The sequence below is a fragment of the Anser cygnoides genome, chromosome 26 (assembly GCF_040182565.1).
Source record: "Anser cygnoides isolate HZ-2024a breed goose chromosome 26, Taihu_goose_T2T_genome, whole genome shotgun sequence".
NCBI classification, from domain to species: Eukaryota; Metazoa; Chordata; class Aves; order Anseriformes; family Anatidae; genus Anser; species Anser cygnoides.
This window is the reverse complement of record NC_089898.1, coordinates 3,003,117-3,013,275: the sequence shown is the minus strand read 5'-3', so window position 1 is coordinate 3,013,275 and position 10,159 is coordinate 3,003,117. Positions and strand designations below refer to the sequence as shown.

Genomic DNA, 10,159 nt, shown 5'->3' with positions numbered 1-10,159 from the left:
TGTTGGACTCAAAAAACAAAAACTGCAAAGACACAAAGAATTTATTCTCACATGAATGGGAAAGAAAGATTAGGCCCTACTGAGGAACATACCATTTTTTTCCCTACTAATTATATGCATTTGGAGTAAAAGAATCAAAACATAACTCAAGTTTAACACATTTTTAATGCATTTTTATGATAGCCACATTCTTCTTGCAGCAATTCTTGTGCTGGATGGTCAAATATAAAATATGCTTTATAGAAAAAAATAAACTTCATCATATCATGTACAGGCTTAAATGGAATTTAATTAGTGCATAGCTCTCAAGGCAGTTCTTTGAATTGGGGGCAGCTTCATCATAGTAGTGAAACCGAACACTCCAATTACGAAGTCAATATTGCATCATCTGCACTGCACTGGTACTCTCCCTGCATTTATCAGCCAAGGAGTTGCTCCTCTCTTGGAGCATAATACCTACTTTTTGAGAGCGCAGACAACAGACACGCTGGATGCAGCAAAAAGAACCTGAGAACCAAAATTTCTTCTTCAAACAAACAAGCAAACAAAAAGCAACCCACAAACTCTGACGTGTAAACACATTCCAGAATTTGGAGACTAGCAGAGTGAAATAATTCATCCTGGCAAATTATTTGCCTAGCTCTGCTATTTGCCTAGGAGCACACTGTCAATGCTTACACAGTAAAGAAATCTAACTGGCTTCAAACAAGATAAAATCTTATTTTATTGATTTCACAGAAAACGTTGGGGCATAGCGGTTAATAGTGAATAGCATCACGATGAGAAATTGTGCAATTACACAGCAGCTTTGCTTCTTCTTATTCAACAATTATCACTATATCCTATAACTGGAGGGTTAACACTCTTAGAAAACAAGATACTATTATACCCTTGATTTCCTACCTAATACATGACACAAGAACCTCAACAAAAGAACAGGTATCTTTATGCTAAGATCATGCTCACTCCTAAGGTCAATATATCTATAGAGTTTCAGCGTGTATAGTTACCAGGAACCTCCACGAATTTCAGCATGTGTACAATCACTACAAGGACAGTGCAGTCGTAATGGGGGACCCCATCTGTTAAGGGCCCTGAAGGCGCAGTGTTTTTCTTTAGGCGTAGAGGAGGTAGCTTCCCTTATGCAGCCTGCGAACAACTCTTTATGAAACGATTACATCCAAGGCAGAAAAGCCAACAAAACCACGTCCATCCATTCCCAGATCTTCGGCAAGACCTCTGTAAAGATGAATACTGAAGATGTGCCATCCACACAGGTCTGGAAGGAGCCGTACCAAAGCACCTCCTACACGGGCACAGCAACCTCTGTACGCTATCACTGAGCTTCAAAACACAGCTTAACATTCTTGGTGCTTTATACATCAGTTGCCTGACACAAACAGAGCTGCCTGATCTTAAGGCTGCCTTCATTCCTTGTTGGGAATATTAAGCCTTTTTAGGGGTCTCAGATTCAGTACCTACAATCAAGAGTCACTGCTGAAAATCTTGGCCTGTGATCCCTGGCCAGAATCTAACTCTTGCTGCTAAAAGGCTGCAGAGTCCCTCATAGCACTCCCTGACCACTATAGTCCCCCAGACTGGGCAGATCTAACCAAGTAACTGACATTTTGGTATCAAGATGATTCATACAAAAGCAGATAGATGGTTAGGAGCACTGTGTGGGCCAAACCCTCCTCGGCTCGCTCACCTGCCAGGCAGTAGGACTTTGCTGAATGAGGTGAGCAGGTTTTGGCCTCATGGTGAAGAACAAGATCACCAGCTGTGTGCATTCAGTTTAAATATTCAGCCAATCTTTCAGTGAAGATTCATTTGTCATGTCCCTTGGCACTTTCTAGTCTAATTATTCAAGGCTATACATCCCCCCCGCCCCCCAATGTCTATTGTTTTTAAAGCGATAGCACACAGCTCAGTCTAAACAGAGAAAAATCACGAGATGATCTCCGTTGGAAACAACTGAGGAAAGAGGCAGAAATTTCCATTTCTAGCCTGCACTTGTGTAGAGCAGTGGATGAGAGATAATGGCCTCAGGCCGACACAGAATACGTGTCACGCAGACAGCTTTTGCTCTCTAGCGGACAGTGCTCAAGTCCACCTGAAGTCAAAATGGGAATACCCTGTTGGCGCTCATGACAGAGCAGTTTGGAAGATGAACATGCCTTGGTAGAGATATGCCTTTCAGGGAAGTTGCAGGAAAGGTATTTCTCACATTGTTCAGGCTTTTGAATCCTAAATATACACTATAATATTTTGCCACTCCACAGCATCCCTCAGCGAGCTGTGCTTTCCTTCCCATCTTACCTTCACATGTTTTTCCCTTCACATATTACCTTCTAAAAAAACAAGCTAACAGACTAAAACCACAACATCTGCTCAGTAATGTTACTCATGCAGCAACATTATGCTCTAGATCTTCTACAGAGTTGTCACAAAAATGAGTCACGAGCAACCCCCATTTACAGGTGGGAAATTGAGGCTGGGCAACGAGGCAGCTGGACAGACAGCCATCCCCCAAGGTCATACCTTAAATTGCTTATGAGCTGGAAATGCGTCTTTTTTCCTCAAAACATCCAATGACAGTCCTTTGCAAACATTTCTACATGTGTAAAGGGGATAAAAAACCTATAAGAAAATTTGTCCTACTGGGGAGCTTCCCCGGGGGGTTTGAATGACAGAGCATACACTGCCTTGACAGTGTCTATTTAAACAAAGGAAGTACATTGGACATGGCTCAGACATTTCTCCACAGAGTTCAAGGCAGCAAAGGTCACTGTATACTATACCTTTAAATAAAGTAGCCAAGCTAATTGGAAGGAGCCTGAACTAGGGCCTGCCCGTTGTGATGACAGAGGGCTCTGTAAGTAGCTGTCTGTTGCCATCTAGTGGATTAAAATAAATAAAAAATAAAAAAGTCAAAATACAAGCAGTGAGGGTCCAGAGTCCCCTCCTCAGGAAAATTCAGTACCTTTCCTTTTGGATTACCTTTGAACTCGAGTTCCACTATGCTCCTAGCTGCCTGTTTGCTGTAAAGCTAAAGAGTGTTTTTATTGTTGACTGAAAAATCCAGTGGCAGAAGAGCTTCATTCAAATAGAGAGTTCCCCTAACAAGTCTGAAAGAGACTGGGGAAGAAGGGGGAGGGATGAGAGAGAAGGGGGAAACAGATTAAACTCTTACACCAAATGGCAAACAAAGGGTTTGCTTTGCAATTTCACGGATCAAGCAGTGGTCAAGGGGTGAACACTCCTAAGTGAAAAGTTTAAAATGGTACTAAATTAACATACATTGGAAAGCCAGCTAAAAGTTTTCTTTTGTCATTAACAGTTATGATTCAAGTTACCTCCTGGCTCTTCCTCTCCTGTTACGGTTTACCCAGAGGTGAAAGTGTTTAGTGTAATTTATGCAATGCCAAGCTACGGGACTATGTTGACTAATTCTCTAAAATAGGATCATTTTATGGCTGGCAGCCCTTTTCAAGTCACAGGGTCACAAGAGTGAACAGTAAGAGAGGGAACAGGGAACTCTGCCTGTAGGAGCTGTTATTCCTAATCCCACCCTTTGAGATTTATGCATATTGGCTCAGATCGAGAGACCGGACAAGCCCAGCAGCAAGCCAATTACAACAGCTAATACATGTGCATCACTTGACATTCAATCCAGAAAAAGTCTGCCTCAGTTTCCCCACTGAAGAAATTCCAACAGGCACCTTGCCTTTAATTTATTAAACCCTTTGAACTTTACAAGTGCAAAGTGCTACTAAAAATGAGCTATTATGAGCATATCTTCTGTAAAGATCCTCTAAACTTGGCTGCTAACATGAGGTCAAGATGATAATGTCAATGTTAGTGTCCACATTAGAATAGTAAAGGAACGAGGAAGAAATAAAGAAGATGCCATGAGTCAGGTGCTGACAGAAAGCTGGCCATGCTCGTATTTAGGCAGCCAAAGAAGGGACCCTGCAGAGACACAGGCCTGCTTTGACCACTTGTGTCAATCACAGACAAACCCAGCTGCACCAGGTATGCTTTCAAGTGCACGTGGTGAAGCAGATTATTCAAGTTAATGCCAAACCAAGATGGTATCCATACACATCACAACCCTAAAAGGAAATTTTAACTCACTCTCAAAAACACAAGTGCTAACACAGTTCCACATCTGGAACATCACCCTATTAGTGCAGTAACTTAGTAGGGAATATCTACCCTACACCTCCATGCTCAGAAATCAAACACAAAGAACTCCTAAAACTTACCTGGCAGTATTAACTAGGGCTTGTTCTATGGCTTTTAAAGCACTTCTGGCATTGATTGTCAGCATGAGACACCAGAAAAACCCTTCCTAAGGGTTCGCTACCCTCAAATGCCATGCTGGGAACACACAGTGTGATATGACGTAAAGAAAGACCTTAATTTGAAATGACCAGATCACACTACCTATTAGCCCAATACCGAACACCCACAGACCTCTTAGTTTATTGACATTTAACACAGCTTCTCTTTTAAACAGAGCATCAGTTAAGTAAATTAATGTCCAATGGACAATATACAAGGAGTAGGAAAAAGGTTTTCCCATTATACCATGTCCCCAGGCAATGGAGATGATCATTTTCTATCCTGCCAGGAAGGGCATTACACCATTAAACTGCAACAAATTAGTTCTGGGTTTCTTGCTTTTACTTAAGTTTACCATGTAGTAACTAAAACTTCTATGTTATTTGACTACAAAGCAGATCAGAAACAGTTCTGGCTGTCCAGTGGAACGGACTCAGAGTAACGATTACTCCTTGCTCATTGCTGGATTAGAATCAAGCCCCGTAATGGCTTCCACATGAACATCTTTGCTTATCTTAGTCCCTTACTCTGCAAACACACCACCAGATTCAGAGGGAATACTCACCAAAGTACACGCTATCCAGCAGAAGCTGGTGTTTATTCACCTTCCTTTTCCACCTGTTCTTTAACTAGCTGAAAGCATCTGGAAAAGCTGGTCCAACGGGTAAGACACCAGAGCAGAAGTCTATGGAACGGGGTTCTTCTCTTGGCTTTGCTGCATGATTTTTAGGAAAAAAAGAAATACAACAGTCGTTGTGCTTTGTGTCCTTAATCTCATGTGCTGAGGTGCTAAGCTGTTTGGGGAAGAAATGCTACTTACTGTAAGTACAAAACAGCACTTTGTCTTCAAATGTAGTCTCACGAACAAGCTCTGAATCTACCCCAAAAGAAGCCAGCTGTAGAACTAGAAACAGAAAAACGGTGCTGCTGTATTATAGCTGAACGTGTCCCATGGAGAAACTTGAGCTGGATAAATAACATACTAGTTTACCTTTCCAATGGTGTTTGGCAGCCTGGGCTCTAACTTCTGGAAAGGGTTCCTGACCACAGACCTAGTTCTTGGTCTTATTGTAGAGCTCTCCAAATGAGCTCTCATGGAACAGGTGTTGAACTGATGTAGTCTTCATCTCCCTGTATTAATATAACCCTCAATGATTTTGGATAATCCTAATACCTAAAACTAGACAGTTTGAAAAGGGAATTGTCACAGCTATTTCAATTTAAACTCATCAGTCAGAATCCTTACTTTGCTAGGATGTGTTGGATTCCTGGCTTGCTTATTTCCACGTGACTAACGTGTCCAGGAACATTTTCCATTGGTAAATCAGCAAGGTTTTCACTATGCCCCCTGAGCTCAGGGAGTTTTGTCACCCTCAGCTGACACAGGAGTAGGGACCCAGCTGCACAGCATCTCAAGGGAGTGGACCACAAAGCAAAAAGTCCTCAGGGAAATGTGTTTTGTTCTGACCGTAGCGAGTTCCTCGTTGATGATGCATCCAATATATACAGGGGTCAAATGCACCACTGGATCCATCAGCATCAGATGAAATAGCTCACTTGAATCAGGTAGCTCAGTTTACACCACTGCAGGATATAAACCTCAAACCTTTAACCTGGGTTTTGTGCACACCAAGGAGCACTTCAGCAGTGGATTGTGGCGGTAAGTTCCACCAGTAGACTCCCCACATGCTGCTAAGTACAAGAAATCTAATAAGTAAACTACTGTGGCGAGATCTCCAATGCAATTTCTGCAGATGTCCTGATAAATATCCAAACATTTAGGCAGTTCTCCAAACTTCTGCTGCATTAAAAACCTTCGCAAGACCTGCTCCATTGTTATTCTTCAAAACACCGTCCAATTTGGGGCGTTAGGCATTTAAAGACTTTTTTTTTTAAAAGTGCAAAGTGAGTGAAATGAAAGGGGAACAAACCATCAGCAACCCACCCAGCTATATTTATTCTGTTTTGTATCATTTAAAAAATGAGCACTAAAAGGCTGAGTGGAGCTCACCCGACGGTTTTTAATGTACTGTAATTTCTCAGGAAAATGCTTTGTGAAAAGTAAGCAATATATCCTAGCGTATAAGTATGTAACCATAGTTTCCCCCACCATGCAAAACATCTGTGACCTTGCACAGAGGTCATCTCTGCAGTAGTGTTTCTCTTTACTTTTAAAGAAATGTCAGGCCATTTTTTATACAAGACTTATGACAGGGTGCTGTTTATTGTATCACAAAGCCACTATAACTCCAGCACAAGGAAACTGCTATTATTTGGAGAATATATATCTTTTTGACTAGCAGTAAAGATGAAAATAAGAAGGGTCCTTTTCAGAGAGGGCAAGTCAGAGTACCCTCTATGATACCAGCATCTTCTCCCTGACCGAAAACAGAATCGTTACTGGACTGCTTGGGCTGATTCAGGCTCAAATTTTATGCTGGGATTTTCTATTAGGCCACACAGGGCTTGTGCTCATCTTCCACTGAAAAGGCTGCCAAATTCCCTATTTTTTGAGGTTCCGCACTGGACCATATAATCACTTCAACCATTGGACTTAAAATTTCAGCTGCCTTCAGCACAGATGTGCTTCTCTCCCACACTATGTTATGTTGAATCAAATGTTTTGTTTCATGTGCAGAATGTTGGAAAAAATGCCAAGGACAATCTGGGGCAGAAAGAAATGATTCCCAGTCACCTCTATTTCCTTTTTACCTTTATCACGAAAAATTGCTTGTGGCTTTTTGTGGCAGCTCTGATTCAGTCCTGAATGAGTACACTGTGGGGCACCAGGCTGGGAGGGCTGCATCTTCTAAATGAGAAGTCTAACTGAGATCCTAACTAGTTGTGTTCATTGAAGGTCCCTCGGTACTCTTTGTAAGACTAACCTCTGTATCCTGGCCAAATTCCAGCTCAAGTAATTACAATCTACTTTCCTAAATACCCCTCTTCTTTCCCTGCAGCACTTTCAATTGCATATGAAATTATTCTATTATCTAATTATAATAGTGCCCACAGACTCCTGTCAAGCTTGGGGACTCTGCAAGGTGCTATAGAGAGAAGAGACGCACACACAGTCCTCTGGTCTCCCAGCAGCATATTATGCAAGTGTTGAGACCTGTGACTACCTTACCGTGACACTGAAAGGCTCGACTGAAGAGCAGGGTTCGATCTGAAACACAATACAGTAAAGCAGAATAACAATAAAAAGTGAAAGAAAAAAATATGTAAGTTTGAGCAAGCAAGAGGACAGGTCCTTGCTGGTGGTGTTTTAGGCTGACTGTGTGCAATTTATTCTGTATCACCTCCCTACAGCACTTAGATGGGACAGCAAGTCTCTTTCCTGACCATTTTGGGAAATCAACTTTGAGATGTTTAAAACAGAATTGGCCATTCATTCACTACAAATTGCATCCAGCACCCAGTAATAGCCGAGTAAAATAAAGTGATCAGAAAAATGTCATTGACTCTTATTAATTGGAAAAGTGTATTTGTGGCTCTTTGTCGCTTTTACTTTTTTCCTGCTATCCATTTCTGCTATCCATATATTTATCCACATATTTACATAGTGCTATGAAGACATTTCAGTTTAGATTGTTGTTACATATGTACCTTTAAGCACAGGTTTTAAGGCATGTTTCCCTATAATGCTATAATTTAACTTCAACATTTTAAAATGAAAATGGCAGAAGGATGCAGCCAGCATATGCTACATAGTCCACAGAGGGCAATTATTAATTTCCCAATGGATACCTTTTCTTACGGTGACTGGCAGTGGTGCTTTTTGTTGTTGTTGTTTGCGTTCTTATATTATTATTATTATTACTCATGCCTTTTATTTAAAACATTCCTAGATGTCTGTATCTCAATACACCTGCTGTGCCAGTGATTACACTGTGTTTAATGGCATGTCTATCTTGGGAGAGTGTAGCCGAGTATAAGAGAGGGCTGGAGAGGACAATAAAACAGCTGTTGAATTTGTACATCCCTGCATTCCATTAGAGGAGCTGTCACCAACCTGCTAGGGCCTGGCAAGGGCCTTGGTGATAGCTGAGCTCCAGTCCTCATTCTGACATTAACAAACTGTTCGCTGCAGTGGTCTTCCTCAAACCTGCAGCTATCATACGGGCTTCTAGGAAAAAGGCTGAAAAGGTGCAGGAAAGAAACAAACACGAGGTTTTCCAGAGGTAGCTTGTACAAGCCTAAATCTTCTGCTGAACATGATAATGGACATGAGGACAACGAATTACCAGCTATGTGAGCACCTTCAAAGCCAATGGAAACATTTCAGCAGAGTATTTCCAAAATAAAGCAAGCTTAAAGACCATCCCTAAAAATGTAAATCTCATTGTAGGCCAAAATCAAAGGACAAATTTCACACTCGAACGCAGACTGACAATGTGTGAACTTGGACTAGGAAAAAGCTTGTGCAGTGGCACAGTAATGTATAACTGCAGGTGGACAAGGTCTGCACAAACTTGCTGCAGTCCAGGCTTGACGCTTTGATTTGGTTCCTTACCTCAGAAAGGGCAAATGTGGAGATGGGTTTTTGCTTGTTCCAAACATAATCAGTCCAATCCTCTGTACCTACATAGCCATCAGACAGCGGCGGGCTAAAAATAACAGCACCAAAATCCAAACTTTAAAATTAAGAAAGAAGGAAAAAAAAAAAGAGAGAATGATCAACCAAATTTGTTCCATTTTTTTCAAATGAAGTATGAATAGATGAATGATTCTACCATACAAAACCACTGTTACCCCAAATGCTTCCCCACTGTGTGTATTTCTACTGGCTTCTCACCTGCAGACAACAGAATAAGGCCAACAGCCATTCTGCTTTTTTTCTTGGTTGAAGTCTTCAGTGGGGAGATCCACGTCGGTGTATCCTTGTATCTATTTAAAGCCCCATTAATTTTAACAAAGAGTGAGTGACATGAAAGAAACCACTTCTGCAGATTCAACCAGAACATTCATTCCTATAATGCTGCTCTTGAAAAGGGTAATTCCAAAAGAGATCCCAGTTCCAACACAGCATGCCAACTTAGTGATAAATAAAAAAAAAATGGGAAGTTTCACAGACTACTGAACGTGTGTCATCAGAGCCGGGAGGTAAGTTACATGTTACAGGTACCAGCAAAAGAATCACTGGGAATAAAGATTTGATTCTTATAATACTTGGACAACTCTTTATTAAAAAGAAAAAAAAAAAAAGGCATTCCATTAACTGCATCATTTCTAAGTGGCCTCTTGTCATACTTGAAGCTGAAGTAGTTACTGAAGAAAGATCAAGGGTTAAGCTGCATACTGCACAATAGCACAAGACTTTAAAAGAAATAATAAAAAAAAAAAGCTTCATCCAATTTTTTTTCCAAATTAAATCAAGAACATTCATAATTAGTTTTTACACCGGAGACATCTAGTGGGAAATGAAAGAACTGAAAGAGCCATAAGCTGCCTTCGCCCTTTCATTAATATTTGCTCCCAAATGCAGGTCAAATAAATCTAACTCACAGTTTGAAATGAGTAGCTTTAAAACTGATGTATTACTTTCTGCTCGGATTTATGCCACCCATTTTGGATAATTACTCCCAATGCTTTTTCCCTATTGTATTCCCAGCTTCTTCATAAGAATGAAACGAAGTTGGGTTCCTTGAGATCTCTTCTGCTTTTAATAACTTTTCATTCCCCTCCACCCCTCCCCACCCTCGAAGATTACTTCCACCTTTGCAATTTAAGGCAACTGGATTTGTGCTGGCAGACACCTTGCGCTCATTGACGGGTGTGTTTTGTTCCCTATTACAATAAATTGCACTGC

At 41.0% G+C, this 10,159-nt stretch overlaps 1 long non-coding RNA gene across 1 annotated transcript; it reads right to left on the bottom strand.

The window, feature by feature from the left end:
• Positions 1-217: 217 nt before the first annotated feature.
• LOC106046240 (uncharacterized) lies at positions 218-9,611 on the bottom strand. Its single transcript, XR_007157446.2, has 6 exons — positions 9,146-9,611; positions 5,339-8,984; positions 5,168-5,251; positions 4,913-5,062; positions 3,001-3,138; positions 218-2,897 (listed from the first exon to the last, which is right to left on the bottom strand). It is a non-coding gene; the product is annotated as an uncharacterized lncRNA (long non-coding RNA).
• Between the last annotated feature and the right edge of the window lie 548 nt (positions 9,612-10,159).